The sequence below is a fragment of the Phacochoerus africanus genome, chromosome 3 (genome assembly GCF_016906955.1).
Source record: "Phacochoerus africanus isolate WHEZ1 chromosome 3, ROS_Pafr_v1, whole genome shotgun sequence".
Taxonomy (NCBI): domain Eukaryota; kingdom Metazoa; phylum Chordata; class Mammalia; order Artiodactyla; family Suidae; genus Phacochoerus; species Phacochoerus africanus.
The window spans coordinates 43,162,540-43,184,392 of NC_062546.1; positions in this window are offsets into that span (position 1 = coordinate 43,162,540).

A 21,853-nucleotide genomic window follows, 5' to 3' on the forward strand; every position below is an offset into this window, starting at 1 on the left:
AGCTCCAATTCGACCCCTAGCCTGGGAACTTCCATATGCCAAGGGTATGGCCCTAAAAAGCAAACAAAACAAACAAACAAAAAAAGAGTAAAAAAATGTTTGCTCTGAAAAGGAAAGCACTGGGTCAATAGGGAAAAAGTTAGTGCCATAAAAAGAAAATCCCCAAACATTAAAGATATACTCTCTTCTCCTAGTGACAGACCTATCAATAAACCGACCTTCCATGTGTTGGTAGAAAGACCAATTGAAAATTCTCTTGTTTATCTCTGTCTTACTAGTGTGGGGTATCTCAGTCTCTCTCCTTTTTCATCCTTTTCCATTCTCACCAACAGGAATATAATATATATATTATACTTATGTATATATATGGTATGTGTGTGTGTGTGTGTGTGTGTATATATATATATATATATATATATATTCATATTCATTTTATAGTGATGTATTTATTTTTGTTAACATGGGCCTAGGAATGGTGCTCCAGAAGTAGAAACTTCTGAGAACATATATTTTCTAAATCAACCTCTATCAGCCATAGGAGGAAAATACCCAATGGCCACATGGATGCCCTAGGATGTCAGGCTGCCCACACATAAAAATCAAAGATAGATATACATGTATTTTGTTTAGTGTGAAATTTATATCACTGTAAATGCTTGCTAAAGTCTCAGAAGAGCAAATACTGCCACCACTGTTTATTTTGTTAGTCACTATGACAGTAGAAGATCTTTAATGCTTTGCAATTTTCTTTTTTATATATGCTCCAACTCTTTCCTACTGACTCTGCCTTTGGTTTTCAGAGCTTGCATTTCTTGGCTCTTCTTTCCTAAGTCCTACAAAGTTATTTCCTACAGAAAGCAAGGCCTGTGAATATCAGTCTAAGAATGAGGAGTTGTCATATTTTATTTTGCCTTTGGAGAAGATACACTGAGGGTGACTGGGAGTGGTGGGTGACTGGGAGTGGTGGGACACTTAGCTCCTCCCATAGTCTCTCAAAGCCACCACAGTTAAAATTTAGGCGAGAATAGTGTACTTATCATGCAAGTGTAGAGTCAAGCCATGGGGAATAAGGATGCATTGGACCCTGTTGAGACAGTTCATTGGTTTTAGATGGACAACCTGGGGGAGAGTGGGTGTTGAAAGGGCTTGAAGGTGTGAAGAAATAATCACAGTGCTTCCTGAAGTAGGTTTTGAGAATGCCCTTCTTCTCTGATCCTTGCGAAAAACCAAAAAGGGTTCTCTGATAAAATAACTTTGAGAAACAGTGTGAAAGTCCATTGGTTGCATGAACAGTGATTGTATTAATGAATAAACCAATCAATCTATTAACCCAGAATGAAGAGTGCTGGTTCAAGTTCTCCCCGCACCACCCACTGGCTAAGAATCACTGGGTACCACTTACCCATCTGGACTCAACTTCCTCATCTCTCAATAAAAGGGTTGACCAGATCTCCAGTGAGATGTCCCTTGCTTTCAACATTCCATGACCCTGTGACCAGAAGATCTCTGAGATCCCTTTTACTGTAGGATTCCATGAGTCAAAGGGAACCAATGATCTTATCTAACTCTCTCAAGACTCCAGAATTGGGGAAGGCTGCTTAATTGGTCTAATTTTACAGTGAATCACCATTAGGCCCCGTGGCAATGTAACTGCAGACTGTGATTCTTCTCTCTAGTGGTTAAGACTCATTTTATTTCTAAAGGCTTTTTAAAATATTATCTTCCTTACTGTTGCAAATAAAGGCAGCGGAGCCTCAGACAGGCTGATTCATAGCTACTCTTTCTCAGGCTCCTAACTACAGAAGACAATCGACACAGGCTTCCCTTTGCTTTCGGCTTTCTTTCTGCCAGCAGACTGTCTGGACCTTGCCCGGGCCGTCTCTAGGCATTCATGAATGCTGCATTCACCCCGCTGGAAATCCAAAGTGACTAACTGGTGGACAATTTGGGCTGCCTGCAATCACATGTAGTGTCCTCTTATGCCATCTACCCCCTTTCCCTAATTTAGCCCGGAAATGGGGACAGCACATAAAATGCAGCCAGGCCAGTAGGAATTTAGTGACAGTGAGGAGATGAAGTACAAAAGTCTGGCTGGTCCTTGGCACCATCTGTATGTTGATGGCTCACCCAGTAGACGGTTTGAGTGAGAAATGTTTCCTCTGAGCTGACATTTTAAGGAAGACTCGCAAATCACTAAAGTACTTGTAAGTTAATCATTAATCCGTTATCTTGAGAAGAAAAGATTGCCCTTGATGCTTTAGATCAGTGATTGGCAAACCATGGCTCTTTGGCTGAACTCAGCCCACAGACTGTTTTTTGTAAATAAAGTTTTATTGGAACACAGCCCCCACTCATTTATTTACACATTGTCTGTAGTTGTTTTTGCTCTGAAGTGGCAGAGTTGAGTAGTTGCAACAGAAGCTGTGTGAACTGCAGAGCCTAAAATATTTACTGTCTGACTGAGTCTTATTTTAGATTTTATACATGTTATTTGATCTGAACATGTCTTTTCATTCCCTCATTCTTTTCTTTCTTCCTTCCATCAATCATTTCACAGATATTAATAAAGCAATGAAGTAAATACAATAAGGAATAGAAGAAAAGTATAAAATAATTTCTTGTCCTATCAAAATGTAATGGGATATCAGTGGTCATCTTATTGCAATCAAAATTTATATACAGGAGTTCCTGTTGTGGCTCAGTGGAAATGAACCTGACTAGTATCCATGAGGATGCAGGTTCGATCCTGGGCCTCACTCAGTGGGTTAAGGATCTGGCATTGCCACAAGCTGTGGTACAAATTGAAGACATGGCTTGGATCTGGCATTGCTGTGGCTGTGATTCGGCTGGCAACTGAAGCTCTGATTTGATCCCTAGCCTGGGAACCTACATCCATATGCCAAAGGTGCAGCCCTAAAAAGAAAAAAAAAATTATGTACAAAATCCTTTAGAAACGCACCCTTGCACACACTCTCACACACCTGGCCCTCAGGAGGAAAAGAAAAGCAAGTCCATGGCCTGTTCATATTCTCCACCTTATCAAGTTGGCCATAATATATACAAATTATAGAAAAACAAACACATATAAATTATAAAATCATGCAACCTAAAGTTAAAGGGGACCATTATTTCTAGTCCATCCTCTGTAGTCGATGTCACAAAGGAGACTAGATAAAAAATCTAAGCAGTAGAATATGTAGGAACCTTGGCTCTTGTGCTGTCTTTCTAAGGTAAACATAAATACATATATGAACATATAAAAACTCCATAGTACCTAAATATTTGTGGTATATTTCTAAATGTTTCAACACTCTAGCTTAGTTCTCCCTCAGAACAGCTATTGCCAGAATATGATTTCTCCTTTTGTAATTCTGGCATAGACAAAACAAGTAAATACAAGAGAAATTTTGTCTGGGATTTCCTCACTCAAGGGGGAAGACAGGGTTCCAATAGGAACTTAGTTTTAAAGAGGAAATAAAACCTACCCTTGTTCAGCTAACGCCATCCTATATGCTTCTATCCCGAAGCCATGAGGAATCTTGGAATCAAGGATGGGCTTGGTTTTAATTTTGAAAGCAAACATATCTTCCCCAGACAACAGCAGATCTGACACTGAATTGTGTGAAAATCAGAAGCCAGGACAAATTCAGAATTAAGTATGAATTGCTGGCAATTACAGCCCAGTTTAGGCAATGCTGTTTCTACCAATCATTCCCAAGGAGTATTTGAATATGCTTATGGAGCATGTACTTCCCTAACAACTAAGGCACTAGATAGATTCTTAGTCTTAATGCAACAAAACAAATAATAATAATAATAATAATAATATAATAATAACAATAATTCCATCCCTAGGACACTTCTTTTCTGCTCTAATAACAAGCTGATGTCTTGTTACTGATGTGCTGAGGACCAAACCTTTCATTTTTCTAAGCTATTCCGTAGTAGGAGTTTATGAACTGGTAGATCAGATTACTGCTGCTTATAGAAAGCTGCTGGAAAGTGCAAACTGCAGTGCTGGAATTTTAATGCCATATTTTAGTGGAATGAGTACATAGCAGAGGAAGATTAATTAGATTTAAGATAGAAGGAGAGTCCAATTTAATTTTGCCCCATTACTCGACATGCCTAGAAATTATACTTAGTGTGTGGGATTCTTCCCCCTGTGGGATCAGCTCCAGAAACACCTCCCCACCCTGTCAAGAGGCAGGAGATGTACTTCGTTCTACCCTCTGCTCAGCCTGCTCTATGCCTTCAGGGGTCTGTCTGTGCCAAAACTGCCCCGCAAGTCAGTGGGAGTTCTTTTCTGGCACAAATTTTGCAAGATGAGAAATGGGCCTCTCTGGATAAGAAACATTGGCATGAAGCTCCAGCTCTGATCGAAAAACCCTCCATGAGGCTTAAGCTCCCCTTCTGCTGCAGGAGGAAAAAGCAGGGAGAAAGCCTATGGTCACATTTCCAATGTTTGCAAGTAGATTCTTGCCTCCACAGATGAAGCCTGGATTAACCAAATAGGGACTTCCAGGGCTGAATCAGGAGATGGTCCAGACGAGGTACAGTGCCAGGAATGCACCTTGCTTTTTTTCCCCTCAATAGCTTCACATTCATCAGGCTTTGAAAAGCCCTCTCTTTACCTGTTGAAGTTCTTTAAGCCCCAACTCCAACTCAGTGGTCTTTCCCTGGTCCTTTTTAATCTTTTTTTTTTTTTTTTTTCTGTTTAGGGCCACTTGTGGCATGTGGATGTTCCCAGGCTAAGAGTCAAATTGGAATTGCAGCTTCTAGCCTATGCCACAGCCACAGCAACAGGGGATCCAAGCCACGTCTACCATCTATACCACAGCTCACAGCAACACCCGATCCTTAACCCACTGAGCGAGGCCAGAGATAGAACCCACATCCTCATGGATTAGTTGGGTTCATACCAACTGAGCTGAAACAGGAACTCCATGGTCCTTTTCAATATTGATCCTCTATTTTTCAGAGCATTTAGAGTGTTCCACAGAACTTGGCCTTGAAACTCCACAACTTACCTTCCACCTTTCAAAGAAAAGCTAAACAGCTAAGACAGATACTGATTCACTCTGCCTACCTCCCACCAACAGAGGGCGTGAGCAGTTGGGAAAGTGGTCTCCTAAGCAAAACTCCTGTGTATTTGCTGGACAATATTCTCAGGGAACATCATGATTCTTGGCCTGTTTCTCATACTAGCGCACAAGCTTTTAAGAACTAGAAGCAGTTCAGTGACCCTAAATCTTCAACACCAACTCTAATACCAGGTCTCATGCATAAGCCCAGTTCTGGAGAAGCCTGGAAACACCGTTTCCCTGAATCTAAGATGTCATGTATTTTAAGATATAATCTAAGATGTCATGTTCAATTTAGTCATAATGGAAGAGACTACTACATTAAGTGTACTCAGTGATTGTAAGATGCATTGCAATTTCAAAAACATGATGGTTTAAAAATTAATGGCCACTGTAAAAACTGATAAAGTTTACCAGCAGCATCAACCCCAAATCCAGTGGAACTACTAACTGAGTTGCATGGATCACAGATGGACTTGTGCTTCTGAGTCTATAGAATGGTGATAATTCTGTTCCCTATACTAGGAAGCTCTGTCTTAAGCATTACAATGGATAGTTCTTGATTTTGCTCTCATCAACCCTGCTTCCCAATAGAGCTGTATTTCTCTCTGAATCCTGACCCAATTTTCTAGGACATTGTGCCTTGTCAGCTTATCCTGATGCTGTCCTTTTTTGCCTCTCTTACAATCAAAAGAACCTATGCACAAGGGAAAAGCTTTCCAAAATAATTGCCTACTTCCTAAGGCTATTCAGGGATACTGTCATCAGTGCTGAGGTGGGCCTCCTGTCTGGAACCTAAAGGTTTGCAAAATTGCCTAAATCAGTAATTCTCAACCCTGGGCTGCACATGAGCATCATTAAAACAGCTTTTAGAAAAGATCACTGAATGAGCCTCACTCCCCAAGATCTGATCTTTGTTCTAGACTGGAGCCCATTAATTCATGATGATTTTTTTAAAATACTCACAGACAATTCTATATACAACCATAATCCCCTTTTTGGGTAATATTTGTGTGGAAGGCACAATGCATATAAAACTTATGTCCTTGAAATTGACCCCAGCAAGCTGATGCAAGGATATGACAAACATTGCAATTGATAAATATCAAATGGGTAAAAGAATATTTCTCTCCTGTAATTCTTATTCCAATTCTATAAGACAACAAGTATCCTATCTGTAATTTCAAATTTTTATATCCAGTTCTTTCACTGCCAATTCAGGGATTTAAATCTCTGTCTTTAACATCTTAAGTTTAAACGGAAATTTTTAATAAATTTTAGAGCTTTGTTTAAATTTATTTAGCAGTATTAGCTCATATTCATTAATTGCCACATGTCAAGAACTTTTCATGTATCTGGAACTTTCCATATATCTGGATTTAAGTTTGCATTACTGACAAACTCATTTAATTTAGCATTTCCTTTTAAAAATCAATGATAAGGGAATATGGATCAAGGGTTTATACAATGTTATAGAACATTATGGTATAAATTATATTAATTTGAAGAAAGGAAGTTTAAAATGTGATCACTGTCATGCACCGAAGAGTTGACAGACTCTGAGTAATGAAGGATTGGAAACTACAACTAATGTCCTATCCAAAATTATCTTGTTGAGGGACTCACACAATTTTAATAATTTAAAAAATTAGTTTTCAACATTCTGTTCATTTTAGAATTTCATTATAGGCCAGATCTCAGGGTTTAAGGCATGGAACCTTTCAATGCTAAGACAGATCCATGGTGGGAACCATTTACTGTATCAGTGTTTCAATTCCCTTGAATAGTTTCCAAGAGCAACAGTCTGCTAAAGTATGCTGTTGAGCATAGAAAAGTAGAAAAGTGCCCTCAGTTCTCCACGACTTGGTTTTTCTTCTTCTTTTTTTTTTTTTTTTTTTTTTTCTGGCTGCACCCATGGCTTGTGGAAGTTCCCAGGCCAGGAATGATACCCGAACCACAGCAATGACGTGAGCTGCTGCAGTGACAACACCACATCCTTAACCCATTGAGCCACCAGGGAACTCCTCCACTCCCTTCTTGATCTACATTCTTTCTTCCCATCAAAAGATGAAATCGTATCCCCTATCCCTTTAATCTAGGCTGGACTTGTGGTTTGCTTTGGCCCAAGAGAGAAAAGTAAAAAGTTAACCTTTGATCCTACCACCCAGAAATATCCTTTTGTTTTGTCTAGCTATTTAATTTTTATTCTATATTTATAGAAATGTGCTTCCTTTCATATAGACATAGATCACATTTTTTCCAATTGGCAGTACACTGTATATACTGTCTTATTAAGTTCTTTTTTTTAAAAAAAAAAAAGGTATTTTAAAACACTTTCAATATCAATACATTTACCACAAAATGATCATTTCTAAAAACTTCATTGTATTTCATACAATGGTACCATGATTTATTGAACTAATGCCCCTGTTGCTGACCATTTATAGCACATGCTCAAATAAAAACAAATGAAACAGAAAGAGAGCTCCCATATTTCCAATGAGAAGACTGGAAAAAAAAACAAATGATTTTGGCTCATTTGATTCTATCTCCTTAGATGTTCAGCAATGGTCTCACATGAGAACTGGTTCCATTTCCTTATTTGAATAAATAACTCTGAGGAATATGTTTGTGCCATAAGACTGTGTATTGAGGTGCAATTCCTTATGGAAGTTTCCAAGAATTGAGACTGTTGGGTAAAAGTGCATAGAGATTTTGAAGGTCTTGCACAATTGCTTCTAAAATTTACATCATTCAATGTTTCCGTTCAGAGCATATAATAATTGTGAGATGAATCAGGTTTTATGTTTTTCTTGAGAGATTTATAAATTATATTTTTCTAAAACTTTGTGGATTTTATCTAAAATTTCCATTTCATTAACAAGAGTATGCATAATAACTTGTAGCAATGTTTCTATGTTATAGGTGTGATAACCCCTTATTCTTTTATAATGTTGGTTATTTGGGCCTTCTCTTTTTTTCTCTTTAAGTTTTTCCTTAATTTGTCAGACGTTTTAAATTTTTGCCTTTTTAAGGAATCAAATTTCAGGAATGTTGACCTCCTCTGTCCTGTTCTTAGCATTTTTATTGCTTTCTTCTACTTTGTGAATGTTTATTAACTCCTTGTAATGGATGTCTTATTAATTTTCAACCTCTGCTCTTTTCTTTATTGATTTTTTCCCTGTAGCTCTATCAGTTGTTGAGAGAGAGATGATAAAACCCTGAGGGGTTATTTTTGCGTGACTTGATCTTCCAATTTTGAGAGAGGTGTGTAAAAGTCTGTTATATTAGTGTCATTTTGCTTGTATCTTTTTTAATTCTCTTATTTACTATGTCTTTTTGAGGCTCCACCAACTTCTGATTGATATATTTGAATCACTATCATTAGGTGCATGGATACATCATACATCTTTGTATGACTTGAACTTGTTATATACTTCTAAAGTGATTCTCTAACTATATATTTTGCCTTAAATCTATTGTGCATAACACTAGTATAGTTATATCAGTGATCCTTTGTTTCATATTCACATAATACTTATTTTTCTTTTTAGTTTCATCTTTTCTACAATTGGGTCCAGGCTACACAGGGTGTGCACTGCACAACCTCAGGGGAGACTCTTCATAAATTAAGATGTGAATGCCCCTCTTCTAGGATTATGCTCTGTGCCAGATTTCATTAGTAGTTTCTTTAGTCCAAGCTAGTGTTCTTTTCTTTTAACTGTTCTATCTATTTACATTTAAACAATTACTAATAAACTTATGTTTAAAATATACCATCTTATTTTTTATTTTCTTTCTCTCCTACCTGTTCTGCTTAATTTCCCTCCTGTTTGCAATCTTTTGTTTTTAATTCTAATTTTTCCTTATACTAATTGGGAAATTATGCCTAGAAATTAAAATTATCCCTAGAAATGAAAATATGAATACTCATCAAATTATAAAATTGATTAAACCACTTTAACTCCCTTTTGTCTTAGTCTAAGTTAATCTGTTGGTGTTATTTTGTATTTTAATTCTATTTTAATGCTTAATACATTATTATCAAGTTTTATTATTATTTTGTTCATTGTTAGATTTTTCCTCCCATTTTCACTGTGTTCTCTGCCCTTAATTCCCTTGTACACTTTGGATCATCTCTATGGTTTCTTGCTTCTGCCTCAAGATCACTCTTTAGTATTTCCTTTAAAGTGGATTTATTGGGCAAAAGCTCTCAATTTCTGGTTGCCTGAAAATAATTTTAATTTCATCTTCATATGGAAGGTATTTTTTACTGAGCATAGATTTGCAAGTTAACAGTTCTCTTCTCCAGTACGTTAAAGACATTCCATTGCTATTGGCTTTCAGTGTTATTGTGAAATCAGCTGTTAGTCCTTTCTTTAAAATGTAATCTCTATTTTCTGCTTTCAAGATTTTTTCTTTGGAGTTCTACAATTTCACTATAGCATGATTATGTGTAAATGCCTTTTTATTTAGTTTGCTAGAGATTTTTCAGTCTTCTCAAATCTCTAAATGTCAATTTTCATCAGTTCTGGAAAATCTATTCAAATATTGTATCTCAAGCATATTCTCACATTCCACCTTAAGGACTCCAATTAAAGGTGTATTAGACCTTATCAAGATCCTTCTTTTTTTTTTTTTTGGTTCTTTCTTTTAAGATCCTTCTTATATCTTGACTTCCCTTCTCTATTTTACCTATTGTCTTTCCATGCTATGATTTGGATCATTTATCCTTAGGCTTCTTCTAATTCTAATTGTCTCTTAGATTACATCTAACTGACATTTGAATCCATACACTAAACTTTTAATCATTATTATATTTTTAATTCTAGAAATATTACTTTTAAATAATATTCTAGATCACTCCTTAAGCTACTGTTCTATCCTTGTGGAGATATTTTTGAACGTGGTCTTCATTTTTTTAAACATAGCAAACTTAAGCATTTTATTATCTGTGTCTAAGAGTTCCAATACCTGACATATTTGGCATTTGCTTCTTTTCTTTTTCTATTTTTTTCTGTTCTTTTTTTTTCTTTTTTTTTGTCTTTTGTTGTTGTTGTTGTTGTTGCTATTTCTTGGGCCCCTCCTGCGGCATATGGAGGTTCCCAGGCTAGGAGTTGAATCGGAGCTGTAGCCACCGGCCTACGCCAGAGCCACAGCAACGTGGGATCCGAGCTGCATCTGCAACCTACACCACAGCTCACGGCAACGCCGGATCATTAACCCACTGAGCAAGGGCAGGGACCGAACCCGCAACCTCATGGTTCCTAGTCGGATTCGTTAACCACTGCGCCACGATGGGAACTCCTCTTTCTCTATTTTTTAATTTTTATTATTTCTTGTTCATGGTTCCCTGTTTCCTTGGGTGATTGGAAATCTTTGACGTTATGTTTCTCATTTTACTTCTAAATTATTCACACAAAAGTATTTTAAGGTCTGTGTGAATGAACTCTTTTTCTAGCAAGAATTTGTATTACCTCTTTCATCTGCTTATTATTATTATTACCAAGGCTAGTGTGATTTTATTTAACTTGACAACATGCATGTTTGTGTGTATCTTTGTTTTCTTAAGGGGTACCAGGAATTATAAATTTGTTGACAAATCCATGCAAGTGCCATCTTATTTTTGCCTACCCTTTTCTGATACTTGTGATCCTTGGGTTTGTCATGAAGTTGATTATTCCATAGCCTAAGAAGCTCTGGGTTTCATTTCTTTACTCTATCTTCTTGAAAGTTCTCAAAACCAAAGTTCACATGTGTCAGTTTGGGCAACTGCCTTCAGGACAAAATCAAATTGTCTTTTGCTCACCTCTTAGTTTGCATCTTTCCCTACAATTTTGACCTATAAATCCTTACTATTTTATCATTTCTTTGACACTTTGTAAGAACTCTTTTAAATTATTTTATTGAGTTTTCTCATTTTCAGCAGAAAGACTGATACAAATAAATCAATATACTATTATTAGAAACAGAAGTACAGCAGTTGTCAGTATTAATCCTTTTGTCCTTTCTGCCATAAATATTTCTCCAGGTAGCCTTTGCTCATCTTTCCTGTTAGAGCTGTTCAGAAATGGAACAGATTGCTTCATGAGTGAGTGAATGATGAGCCACATGAAATGATCACTCACTGGCTGAAAAGCTGACAGAGAGGTTGTAAAAAATGATTCCTGTAATAAGCAAAAACTTGAACTAGATGACATACAAAGTGCTATCTAAATCAAAGAATGTAGGGGATTCTCTTTTCTCACTTAAAATGTATTTTCAATAAACTGTTTCATTTTTAAACATTCTGAAAGAGGATCCAGCTGCTATCCTTCTATTTAGTCAATATTTCCATTTGATTATATCTATTTTCTATTTTGTCTTAAATACTATCTTTTCAATTTTTTCACATATAGATGGCTTCCTCCTTACTTTGTAAAGGATGGCTTTTTTCACCTCTCACAACCTCCATCCATTTTTCTTGCATGTTACTGGATCTTCAGAAATTGCTGCATTTTTATTTGAGTTAAAAAATATATAGTAAATAAGATACTGATTTTATATGTGCTTCACAAGCACTATCTTATATAATCCTCATAACAGTTTTATGAGTTGTAAGTTCTTATTATTTCCACTTTATAGATGACAAAGCTAAGAAATATGGAGATAAAGTATCCAGACCAAAGTTTGGAAGTGATGGATCCTGGGGTTTTGTCTCAAGATGTCTGGCTCCAGAACACCCATTTGTAACCAATGCCCTGTAGGAAATTGTCAAAAGTCATTAACAACTCACAGATATTTTCCAAGTAGTCAAAAAAGAAACAGTGAAAAGACATCAGTCAAGAGTTGGAGAGAACCAGCTCATTGTGGCAATAGGATGCAAACAGAATCATTTCTTTGCAGTCAATATTCTGTGCACATTTGCGTGTGTGTGGGTGGGTGGATGTTTGTGTCTACGTTTGTGTGTGTACGTGATGGTGATGCTTTGTCTCTTTTACAATTTTTCTCTACAAAATTATATTTCCTTGTTCCCTTGTCCTAATCATGCTGTGAAAATAGCCCTGCAGGAAGACCTGCCCCTCCCCGGCTACTGCAGCCTCCCTTCCTCCCCTTCCCTGTCTCATACATGACATTTTCCGTGCAGTTCCAGCCCTTGGTTACGCTCTAACCTTGACAGTATTGACGTCAAGAATTGAGGGAATATACTGTGCCAGACTAAGGCAGGCGGGCTTTGGCTGCCAGCTCTTCCTCTAGAAGCTGGCCTCTTTCTGACTCAAGCATTCTTCCCCATCCTGGCCTTGTTCCTCCTTGCCAACTAGCCATTCCCTCAGCTCACATATCATGTGAATCTTTATCAAGCTTGTGATGTTCTTGTCACCTGTATGGTCATCATCCATATCAAGGGTTCTGCCACCCAGGAAAAGTCAAGACCCAGCAGCCTTGCCCCTTTCTACAAACATCAGAGGACCATTTTGTTGCATATAGATGAGCCAAGGTTTGCTGTGATTTTTCTTCACCATAAGCACATTCCATTGAGGCCCTGGTTGGGGCAGAGAATGAGTGGAAAGTCACTGTAGGCGCCCTCTCATCCAAAATTACCACCAGCAATGGCCCTATCACCCAGGAACATGCCCAAGCCCATATAGGAGATGTATAGAAACTTTGATAGCCAAGTCTTGCACCATCCTTTGAAATTAGAACCTGGTACAACAGAGGACCAAAGCTCTAAGATTTAGGAAAATTTGTGAAAAAGCAGACTTGTTACTTCCAGATTTGGAGCAGAGGGTAGGCGGACTTGGTCAGGGAGAAAAAGGATGTTCTTCCAATTGCTCTAGCATGTATGGTTTTCTACCACCTTGCATGATTATTTCTATCTCTTTCATCTTCATGAAGAATTAAAGATGATTATAAGTGACTGTGGGAAGGGCAATATTATTATCATACTTCCTTTTTTTTCTCCTGCAAAGCCCAGGGCAATCCCAGCTGTATAAACTTGTGAAACCATAGAATGTCAGATCTGATATTTTCCTTACAGTGCATCAAATTCAAGCCCCTACTTGACAAATGAGAAAAATCCAGCCCAGAGAAAATAAATGACTGTGCCAAGGTCACATATTTCCTTATGGCAGTACAGATGTGAGAATCTGGCTCTCTAGATTTCAATCCCAATGGGTGCTTATTATAAGCCTGATACTAAAGGGTGAAGCATGTGAAGGGTTGCAGGCCCTGCAGTGTTGTCTCCTTCCCATGGTGACCACAGATGAATATAGCACTTTCCTGGGTAAACCATCATGATTCTTTATGTCTCCATGTCGGTCCTTTAAGTGGATAATCAGGAAGGTAATGTCTTTGTTTCTCTCCTCCCACTTAAATATGCTCTAGAAAAATTAAATTCACCCAACATTACTTCAGACGTCTCCTTCTCAGAGAAGACTTGTCTGATGATCCTTTATGAAGCAGTGTGTTCCTCCCCCTCCCCCCCACACCCTTTTCCCCCAGACACTCTGTAATTGGCTTCTGCTGCTGATTTTTTTCTCCACAGCACTAAGTACCACCTGATGTGTCACAGATTTGTTTATTTTTTGCTTGTGTTTCTTTCTGTCAGATGTCAGAAGGAATCTAAAATTAAAAAAAAATGCTTGTAAAGAATAGAGAGAACTTCCCTGCTAATGCCAAGGTTGTCTGGTGTTGATTTAAAATCCCCTAGAAAAACAAAGCGTTCTGGTGGTAAGTGGTAGGTGTGGGGGAAGAAAGAATTAAGGTAAAGCAAAAGGGGGAGGGAGGCATACAAATCTTGAAAAAGAAGCCACAGACCTTCCATTCATTCTCTGCCCAACCAGGGCCTTGATGGAATGTGCTTATAGTGAAGAAAAATCAGCAATCTGGGTGAGAAATGAGACCTAGAAACACGATGTTAGGCAGAAAGCAACTGACATCAGCTATTTATTGTTGTAATAATGCTGCGTAACAATCCACCCCCAAACTTGGGCTCAAAACTCTAAGTTTCATTGAGGTTGGGCTCGCATGGGCCCATTCACATTTCTGGAGGTCAGTGAGCTGCTGACTGGCTTAAGGTGGCCTCAGTTAGGACAAATGGATGGCCTGGCTCTGGGCCAGTCTCACTCTCCAGCAGGGTGTTCAGGCATGTTGTCTTAGTGGTGACAGAGGAGCATTGAGTGAGTGGGAGGAAGCACACAGGGCATCTCGGGGCTTAGAACAAGCACTGCATAAACTCCAATGTTGGTCCAGGCAAGTCACAGGGACAAATTTAAGGGATAAGGAAATAGACCCCATTTCCTGATGGGAAGGATTTCAAAGGGGGAGGCTAGATGGAGGGGTAAAGACTTGAAGTCATACCTGCAATTTGCCATAGCAACTCTGGAAGTCTCATGGCACAGAGCTAGAGCACCTCTGGCTCTCCACAAAGGTGCATCTCTTTGAAAGTTATGCTCCCCACAGGGCCTGGATTTTTGGGAAATTACCACATATATGGATACAATGATGTATATCCATATATATATATATATATATATATATATATATATATATATAGGATTATAAATATAGATGTTTTTATATATATATATATATATATATATATATAATCAGTTGCCTTTTTAAACATGATCTTGTCAACCACTCATTCGAATGTACTCTTCAAAGATAATAAGTGAGGCAGGCTTCAAGCCCAGGAAAAGGTATTCTAAGGAAAATGTCACTTGAGTCTGTTTTGTCAGCATCACAGGAAGACAGGAGGGACCAAGGTACACATGGGGGAAGAGCACGTCAACATCACGCTACCTACAGCATTTGCTATTCCCTGTTGCTTACTCTCCCTAACCTTCAACAACTAAAACAGCCGGTTTATTCATCAAAGGGATTGTGACTTTCTTGACCCAGAATCCCAGACATCCTCTCAAAATGTTGGGGAGCAGACCCAGTCATTCTTCCTCTCTCACATCAATGAAGCAGTTCTGGCACCAGGACACACCCGGTGGCCCTTGGCTGTCCCTTGTCCTCCTTATAATCAGGCACCAAACCTAAGTGGTCCCCACCATCCAGCCACCAGCATCCTCTAGAAGCCTACCAGCCCATCATTTTTTAAAGATGGAAAAAACCTCCTGTAGGTACCTCTGTTTCCTCTCTGCAAGCTGATTATTTTAGGTGAAAAATAGAATACACACACACACACAATAAAAGCCAAAGGCTTGCTCATATTCTCCGACTCTAAAGGGGAATTCCAATGGCACGGAGAACGCCCTGTCCCTTCCTCCCACCTTCTCCACCCAGCAGAGGAGGCGGAACCAGCCTTGGGGAGGAAATCGTTTTCCTGTTCCACTGTCTGTAAGCACATTTTTCCAGATCAGTCCTGACTTTTCAATTTCAGAAAGCCTCCACGTCCAAATGAGGCCCCAAGTTGGACCAGCCTCTCGACGTACTTCCTACTTCTCGTTGGTGAAATGTTTATCAGCCTGAAGGGAAATGGCAAAGGTACAGGGCAGCAGAGAGACCTGATACAGAGAGATTGGCTCCTGGCAGCTTGGAGGTGGGGGTAGGGGTGAGCACAGTTATTTTCCATGTGCTCTTATCAGCAGGAAATCTAACTGCCTTTAATGCAGCAGGAGATATGGGCCAGTCTCTTGAATCCAACTTTGGGGAGCCCTTCAGATAACTGTCACTCACCTCCCAGACTCATTAATCAGTAACAAGCTGATGCACCCCAGTGAGGAGGACATGAAGAGGGGGCCCGCAAAGACATGTTGAGTAAATCACACTTGTGAGCTGGCACCACACTAGAGAAACTCCAGGCCAAATGGAAGCTAATGTGCCAAGTTAAATCCCAGCACTGTGACTGTGTGTGTCTGTATATGAGAGAGAGAGAAAGAGAGAGAGAGAATGGAGGGCTCAGGAAATAACACACATGGCTCTGAGATCAAAAACTTGAAACATTAACCCTCAAGTCTCTCCCATGCATTCCCATCTCCAGTGAGAATATATTACCTTGTCTCCTGTCTGGGGGAAATAGAGTGAAAAGGTCGGGGAGACACAAAAAGAGATAAAGCTATAGGGCTCTGGGCTCCTGACTTCCTTAGAGACCAAGGTAGATCGTGAAAGACTTAATTTTCCCCCTTTAACTTTTATGAAGCCCGACTCAGCTGTAATGTTTCTCAAATGCCAGCCAGTTTCCAGCCAGGATTTTCCAAGTGCATCTAATTGCCCACTTTATCATCAACCCTATCAGGTAAATGGTGTCCCACGTCCGCTGGGCCTGGTGAAGGTTGACACTGGGACTTGTCAGGCAATGGATCACAGAGCCAGAGAGGGGGCCCCTTGCACCACATTCCTGCATGAGGGTGACAGTAAATTATGACATCTGCCAGGAAGATCGGAACACGGCTGTGCTACCGGATGCACCTAAGCGGCACAACCAGGAAGGCTTTTAGGATGTGATTGGAGATGTGTCTGAGAGCTCTTAAAGGGACAAAGAGCCTCTTTCCCCAGCCACAGTGGGACAGAGCGGAACACAGAACATTGGGTTTTTTCTTTGATGATGGATAAAGACCTATTTTTATGTTTGGGTCAATAATACTACTTGGCAATTAAATCCATAGTTTAATTTGTGCTCATAATCACCCTCTTAGGAGCCTCAAAGCTGCTCAAAGGAATGGCCCTTATCATGCCCAGACTTTGTAAAGGAACGAAGATGGAGCCTGCCTAGGGGATTTGGCGTGGCCTTAAACCTGGGTCTCCAGACCCCTCAAAACATGCATTCTTCACTTTACCAAGCTCTTCTCCACCTTCTTCTCCAAAAGTGTCTTGTTCATTGTAGCTTTGGGACTATGGGTTGTCATTTTGTAAACGCATGGCTTTTCATCTAAATCTCTACAGAATGGACACTGAAACTTTGTATCAAAAAAAAAAAAAGAAAAAGAAAAAGAAAGGCAATACAAAATGAAACACCAAAACCCAAAGGGAAGAAGAATCCTCTTGCTAATCCAACTTGATTTGTTTTTAAAGGAAATGATGGGGAAAATAAATAAATAAAAGAAGAAAGAGTACGTAAGTGTCTGGCAGCCTGAATTTGATAGCATAATTGATCATTTATTGAAGATTTCAATGGAACAAGTTGGAATTTCAAACTCCACACAAGATGGGAAGGGTAAAGGTGTAACTTGAAATATGTGGGAACTTCGGAGGTTCTTTGAGTTCGACGATAGCCTAAGATTCAAACAGACAGCAAAGCCAAGACTCTAAACTTGAGATCATATGCAACATAGTTTATGGGATATTTATTTATTTATGAGGTATAGGAATTTTTCACAAGGAAAATACTCAGCCTTTAAGTTTATAAAGAGAAAAGGAGGCAGTTTTGTGGGTGTAGATGCCATAACTGCTGACCTAAAATGATAATAGTACACCTTGTCCATTAAATGCCCCACCTTCAAGAAGGTCTCCCAAGCAGCCCCACTTGTAAATGAGAGACAGGCTTTGGATTTGTCAATGCTACACAGAAAATTGATGGTGTAAAGAGATCAAGATTTGATTTGATGCTTGGCAAGATGACGTATTTCTCAATGATCCTCAGCAAGTCATTTAACTTCTCTATGCTTAATTTTCTCATCTTAAAGTGTGAACACGACCATTTTGTGGGGTTGCATCAGGGTTAAATGAGAACCTGGATATAAGAGCAGTTTGCTGTTTTTTCATCTGAAAACAACCTAAAATTTATTGGAAGTTGTGCCAGGCCCTTAGGGATTGAAAAAGAAAATGACAGTATTCATTTTATCCTGTATTTAGCTGCTATTTATTGGGTACTTAGTATATGCAAGGGGCTCTGCTAACAACACTGATGTCCTCTAAAAAGAATAACGCATGGTCACGACCATTGGAAGGTTAAGTTGGTCAAGGTCAAAGTTACCATATAGGTATGAATATGTCTATTCCTTTTTACCAAAATTTATTGAATAGCCACTGCCTTTCAGAAATTTATAGAATGGCTGGTGTGTGTGTATGTCCATGTCTGTGTGTGTGTGAATGTGTGCACATACACACCAGCAAAGTAATTATATTACATTATGCAATTATGACAAAATGACTTTACAAGGCTACTTAATGCTAGCATTTTCTGGAAGAAGGATTTCAGAAGTTTTAATATATGCACTTAGTTCTATGCCTGGAATGATTTATACATAAATGCCAAATATTTTATAATAACAGTTCAATATATGATGGCTTGGATAATGTTTTTCCTCACTGTAGTTTTTGGCAATATTGGAGGTAAGTAAATAGATGGGTACACTTTACTTAAGTGACCAGGAAATGGAAAGGCTGACAAGTCATTGTAAGCAATCATGACTTGTAGAATGAGGTTGGTTCACCACAATTAGAAGCAATAAGAATTCTAGAAAAATATATGAATGGATGTGGCATCTTCCAGCCTTCTTTGCGTCACAGGCAATATTTCAAAACACTAATAAAATACCACCTATGCTCAAATGCCTGGTGGATAAATTGAAAGAAAGAGGGTTTTTTGGTTTGTTTGTTTTTCAAGATTTGGTGCTTTCCTTGCCATTCCCTCTTAAGTTGCAGTCCTTAGGCAAATGACGGAAACCTCTTTTCTCTCTTCAATCATTATTAGAGTTATTATCATTGCGTCTGGGGTAGATGCAGAAACTACATGGTCAATATTGTAGATCCAGTAGAAGATTAGTATAAGTGTGTTTAAGAAGCAATACATTTTACTTTCTGTTCTAGACATTCATTTGTTTGAAATTCAATTAAAGAATTGCCTACCCGGGTTGGGGGTGATGAGTAAATTAGGCGTTTGGGGTTAGCAAATACAAACCGCTAGGTATAAAATGAATAAACACTGTATAGCACACAAGGAATTCTATTCAATATCTTGTAATAACCTATAATAGAAAAGAATTTGAAGAAGAATGTATATAAGTATATACATATAATTGAACCACTTTGCACTACATCTGAAATTAATACAACATTGTAAATCAACTATACTTCAGTTTAAAAAAAAAAAAATTCCTTGCCCAGGTTCTTAGTTAAGATATTATCATGGACCTTATTTTCATGCTAAAGCCCAGGCTACTCTGAAAGATCTTGTGAATCGTGTCATTTCGGAGCCTGGAATTTCACAGAAAACACAACTGCTGCGTGCTTCATTACAGTTGTTAATGCATCGCAAGAAACACAGTAACATGACCAGAATGGACTCTTGAGTTTTTCAAGTGGTTTGAAAATCATTGTCCTTTGATTCTTTTATGAGGGTTCCATAATTTCTTAGGGTTTTCCAGCAGCTTTTTGATCCCTGGCCCTGCCAGCCTCTCTTCCCAGACAGAAACGGGGACCCTTGATGGTGGTTGTGGCAAATTAATAAGGAAAAAAAATAAACAGAAGGCCCTTTTCCCATGTGCTTTTTTTTTTTTTTTTAAACTTTGCAAATCTGTTCACTGTACACTTAATTTGGAGCTTGCAATGCAGGAACCCTGTCTGGCTCTTCTAATTCATCATCTTCTGTGATGTTATTCCTTCCTGAGAGAGGGCACAAGTGGAACTCACAGCAGGCAAGTGAATGAATGGTCCTCTCTCTAGGTTCCCACATCATTCCAGGACATCTGGGCAGCTGTGCGACAGCAAAGCAAAACTTTCTAGGGTTTCTACTATTCAATCCCATAGCCTTAATGTCATCTGAATTAGTGGTAGGCAACCGTTTTCTGTAAATAGCCAGACAGTAAACATTTTTGGCTTTGCAAGCCATATGGTCTCTGTCACAATTACTCAGCTCTGCCGTTGTAGCATGAAAGCAGCCATAGATAATATGGAAGTGAATGAATGTGGCTGGGTTCCAATAAAGCTTTATTTATGGACACTAAAATTTGAGTTTCCTGTATTTTTCATGTGTCATAAAATCTTTTTATTTTGAATTGATTCCCACAGCTTAAAACATGAAAAGGCATTCATCGTTTGTGGGGCCAGAGTCAGACAGACAGTGGCTAGATTTGGTCCACAGGTAATAGTGTCCTAATCTCTGATTGAAAGGGATCATTTCTTTAAATTTCTGTCTCCAGGAGTCCCTGTTGTGGTTCAGTGGGTTAAGAACCTGACATAGTGTCCATGAGGATGCAGGTTCAATTCCTGGCCTCACTCAGTGGGTTAAGAATCCAGTGTTGCTGCAAGCTGCAGTGTAGGCCCCACATGTGGCTGGAATCCTGCATTGCTGTGGCTGTAGTGTAGGCTGGCAGCTGCAGCTCTGATTTAACTCCTAGCCTGGGAACCTCCATAAGCCGCAGGTACGGTGGTAAAAAGAAAAAATATATATATATATATCTCTAGCCAAAACTTGTCTTTTGGATCTCATAATTGAGGATTGATATCTCCACTTATTTGTCTCTCAAACACCTTCAGTGTCAAAAATGGAAGTTGTGATTCTCTACTCCTAGTGCTTTTTTTCAGGGCTTCTCCAGCTGAGAAAAATATTTTCATATTTTCCATAGTTACCACAGCTAGAGAATTACTATTACTATTATCATTTTGTCTTTTTAGGGCCGCACCCATGGCATATGGAGTTTCCCAGACTAGGGGTCAAATCAGAGCTGTAGCTGCCGGTCTACACCACTGCCACAGCAAGTCGGGATCCGAGCCGTGTGTGTGACCTACACCACAGCTCCTGCAACAGTCACAGCAATGCCGATCCTTAACCCACTGAGCGAGGCCAGGTATTGAACCTGTGTCCTCATGGATACCAGTCAGATTCGTCATTTCAGCTGAGCCATGATGGGAACTCCCTAGAGAATTATTGACCATTCTTTTTTTTTGGCCAGGATCAAACCCACACCACAGCAGTGACCCAAGCCACTGCAGTGACTACACTGGATCCTTAACTTGCTGCACCACAAGGGAACTCTGTGTTGACCATTCTTGCATGCTCTTTTATTATACTCTAGATCCAATTCACCCCTATATTCTGTAGATTGTATTTCTAAAACATACCTCAAATCTGCTTAATTCTATCTGGTCCAAGCTACTCTCATCCGTTAACTGAATTCCTATAATAACTTCCTAATTGATCTCCCCTTTTCTGTTTTCCGCTTGTTAAATCTTTGCAAACTTGGACATGTTGTCATTGTTTCTGAGCTCTGTAGGAATCATGGGATTATACTGACAATATGCATAAGTAAAGTAGAAATTTCCATTCCTTCCCACTCAGTGCATTTTGCATACGGCATCAGAAGTAAGCTCGCTAAAGCAATAGTCATCATATCACTCTGATGGCTTTCTTTTGCCCTGAAAAATAATCGAAGATCCTTAATAAATTCTTCAAGAGTCTACCTGAGACAAATTCCATGTTCATCTCCATCCCACTCTCATTAAATTTTATTGGAGTATAGTTGATTTACAATGTTGTGTTAGTTTCAGGTATACAGCAAAGTGAATCAGCTAACATACATATATCCATTCTTTCTCAGGTTTTTTTCCCATATAGGTTATTACAGAATATTGACCAACCAACAAATCACATTTGTTATTAGTAGTAAGAGAAATGCAAATGGAAGAGGCAATACAGGGGTAGGAGAGGATGAGGTACAAACTATTAGGTATAAAATAAGCTACAGGATATATTGTGCAACATGGAGAATAGAGTCAACATTTTATAATATCTATAAATGGAGTAGAGTCTTTACAAATTGTGAGTCATTATACTGTACACCTGTAATTTACCTAATTTGTACGGCAACTATATTTCAATTAAAACACTTAAAATAAATAAA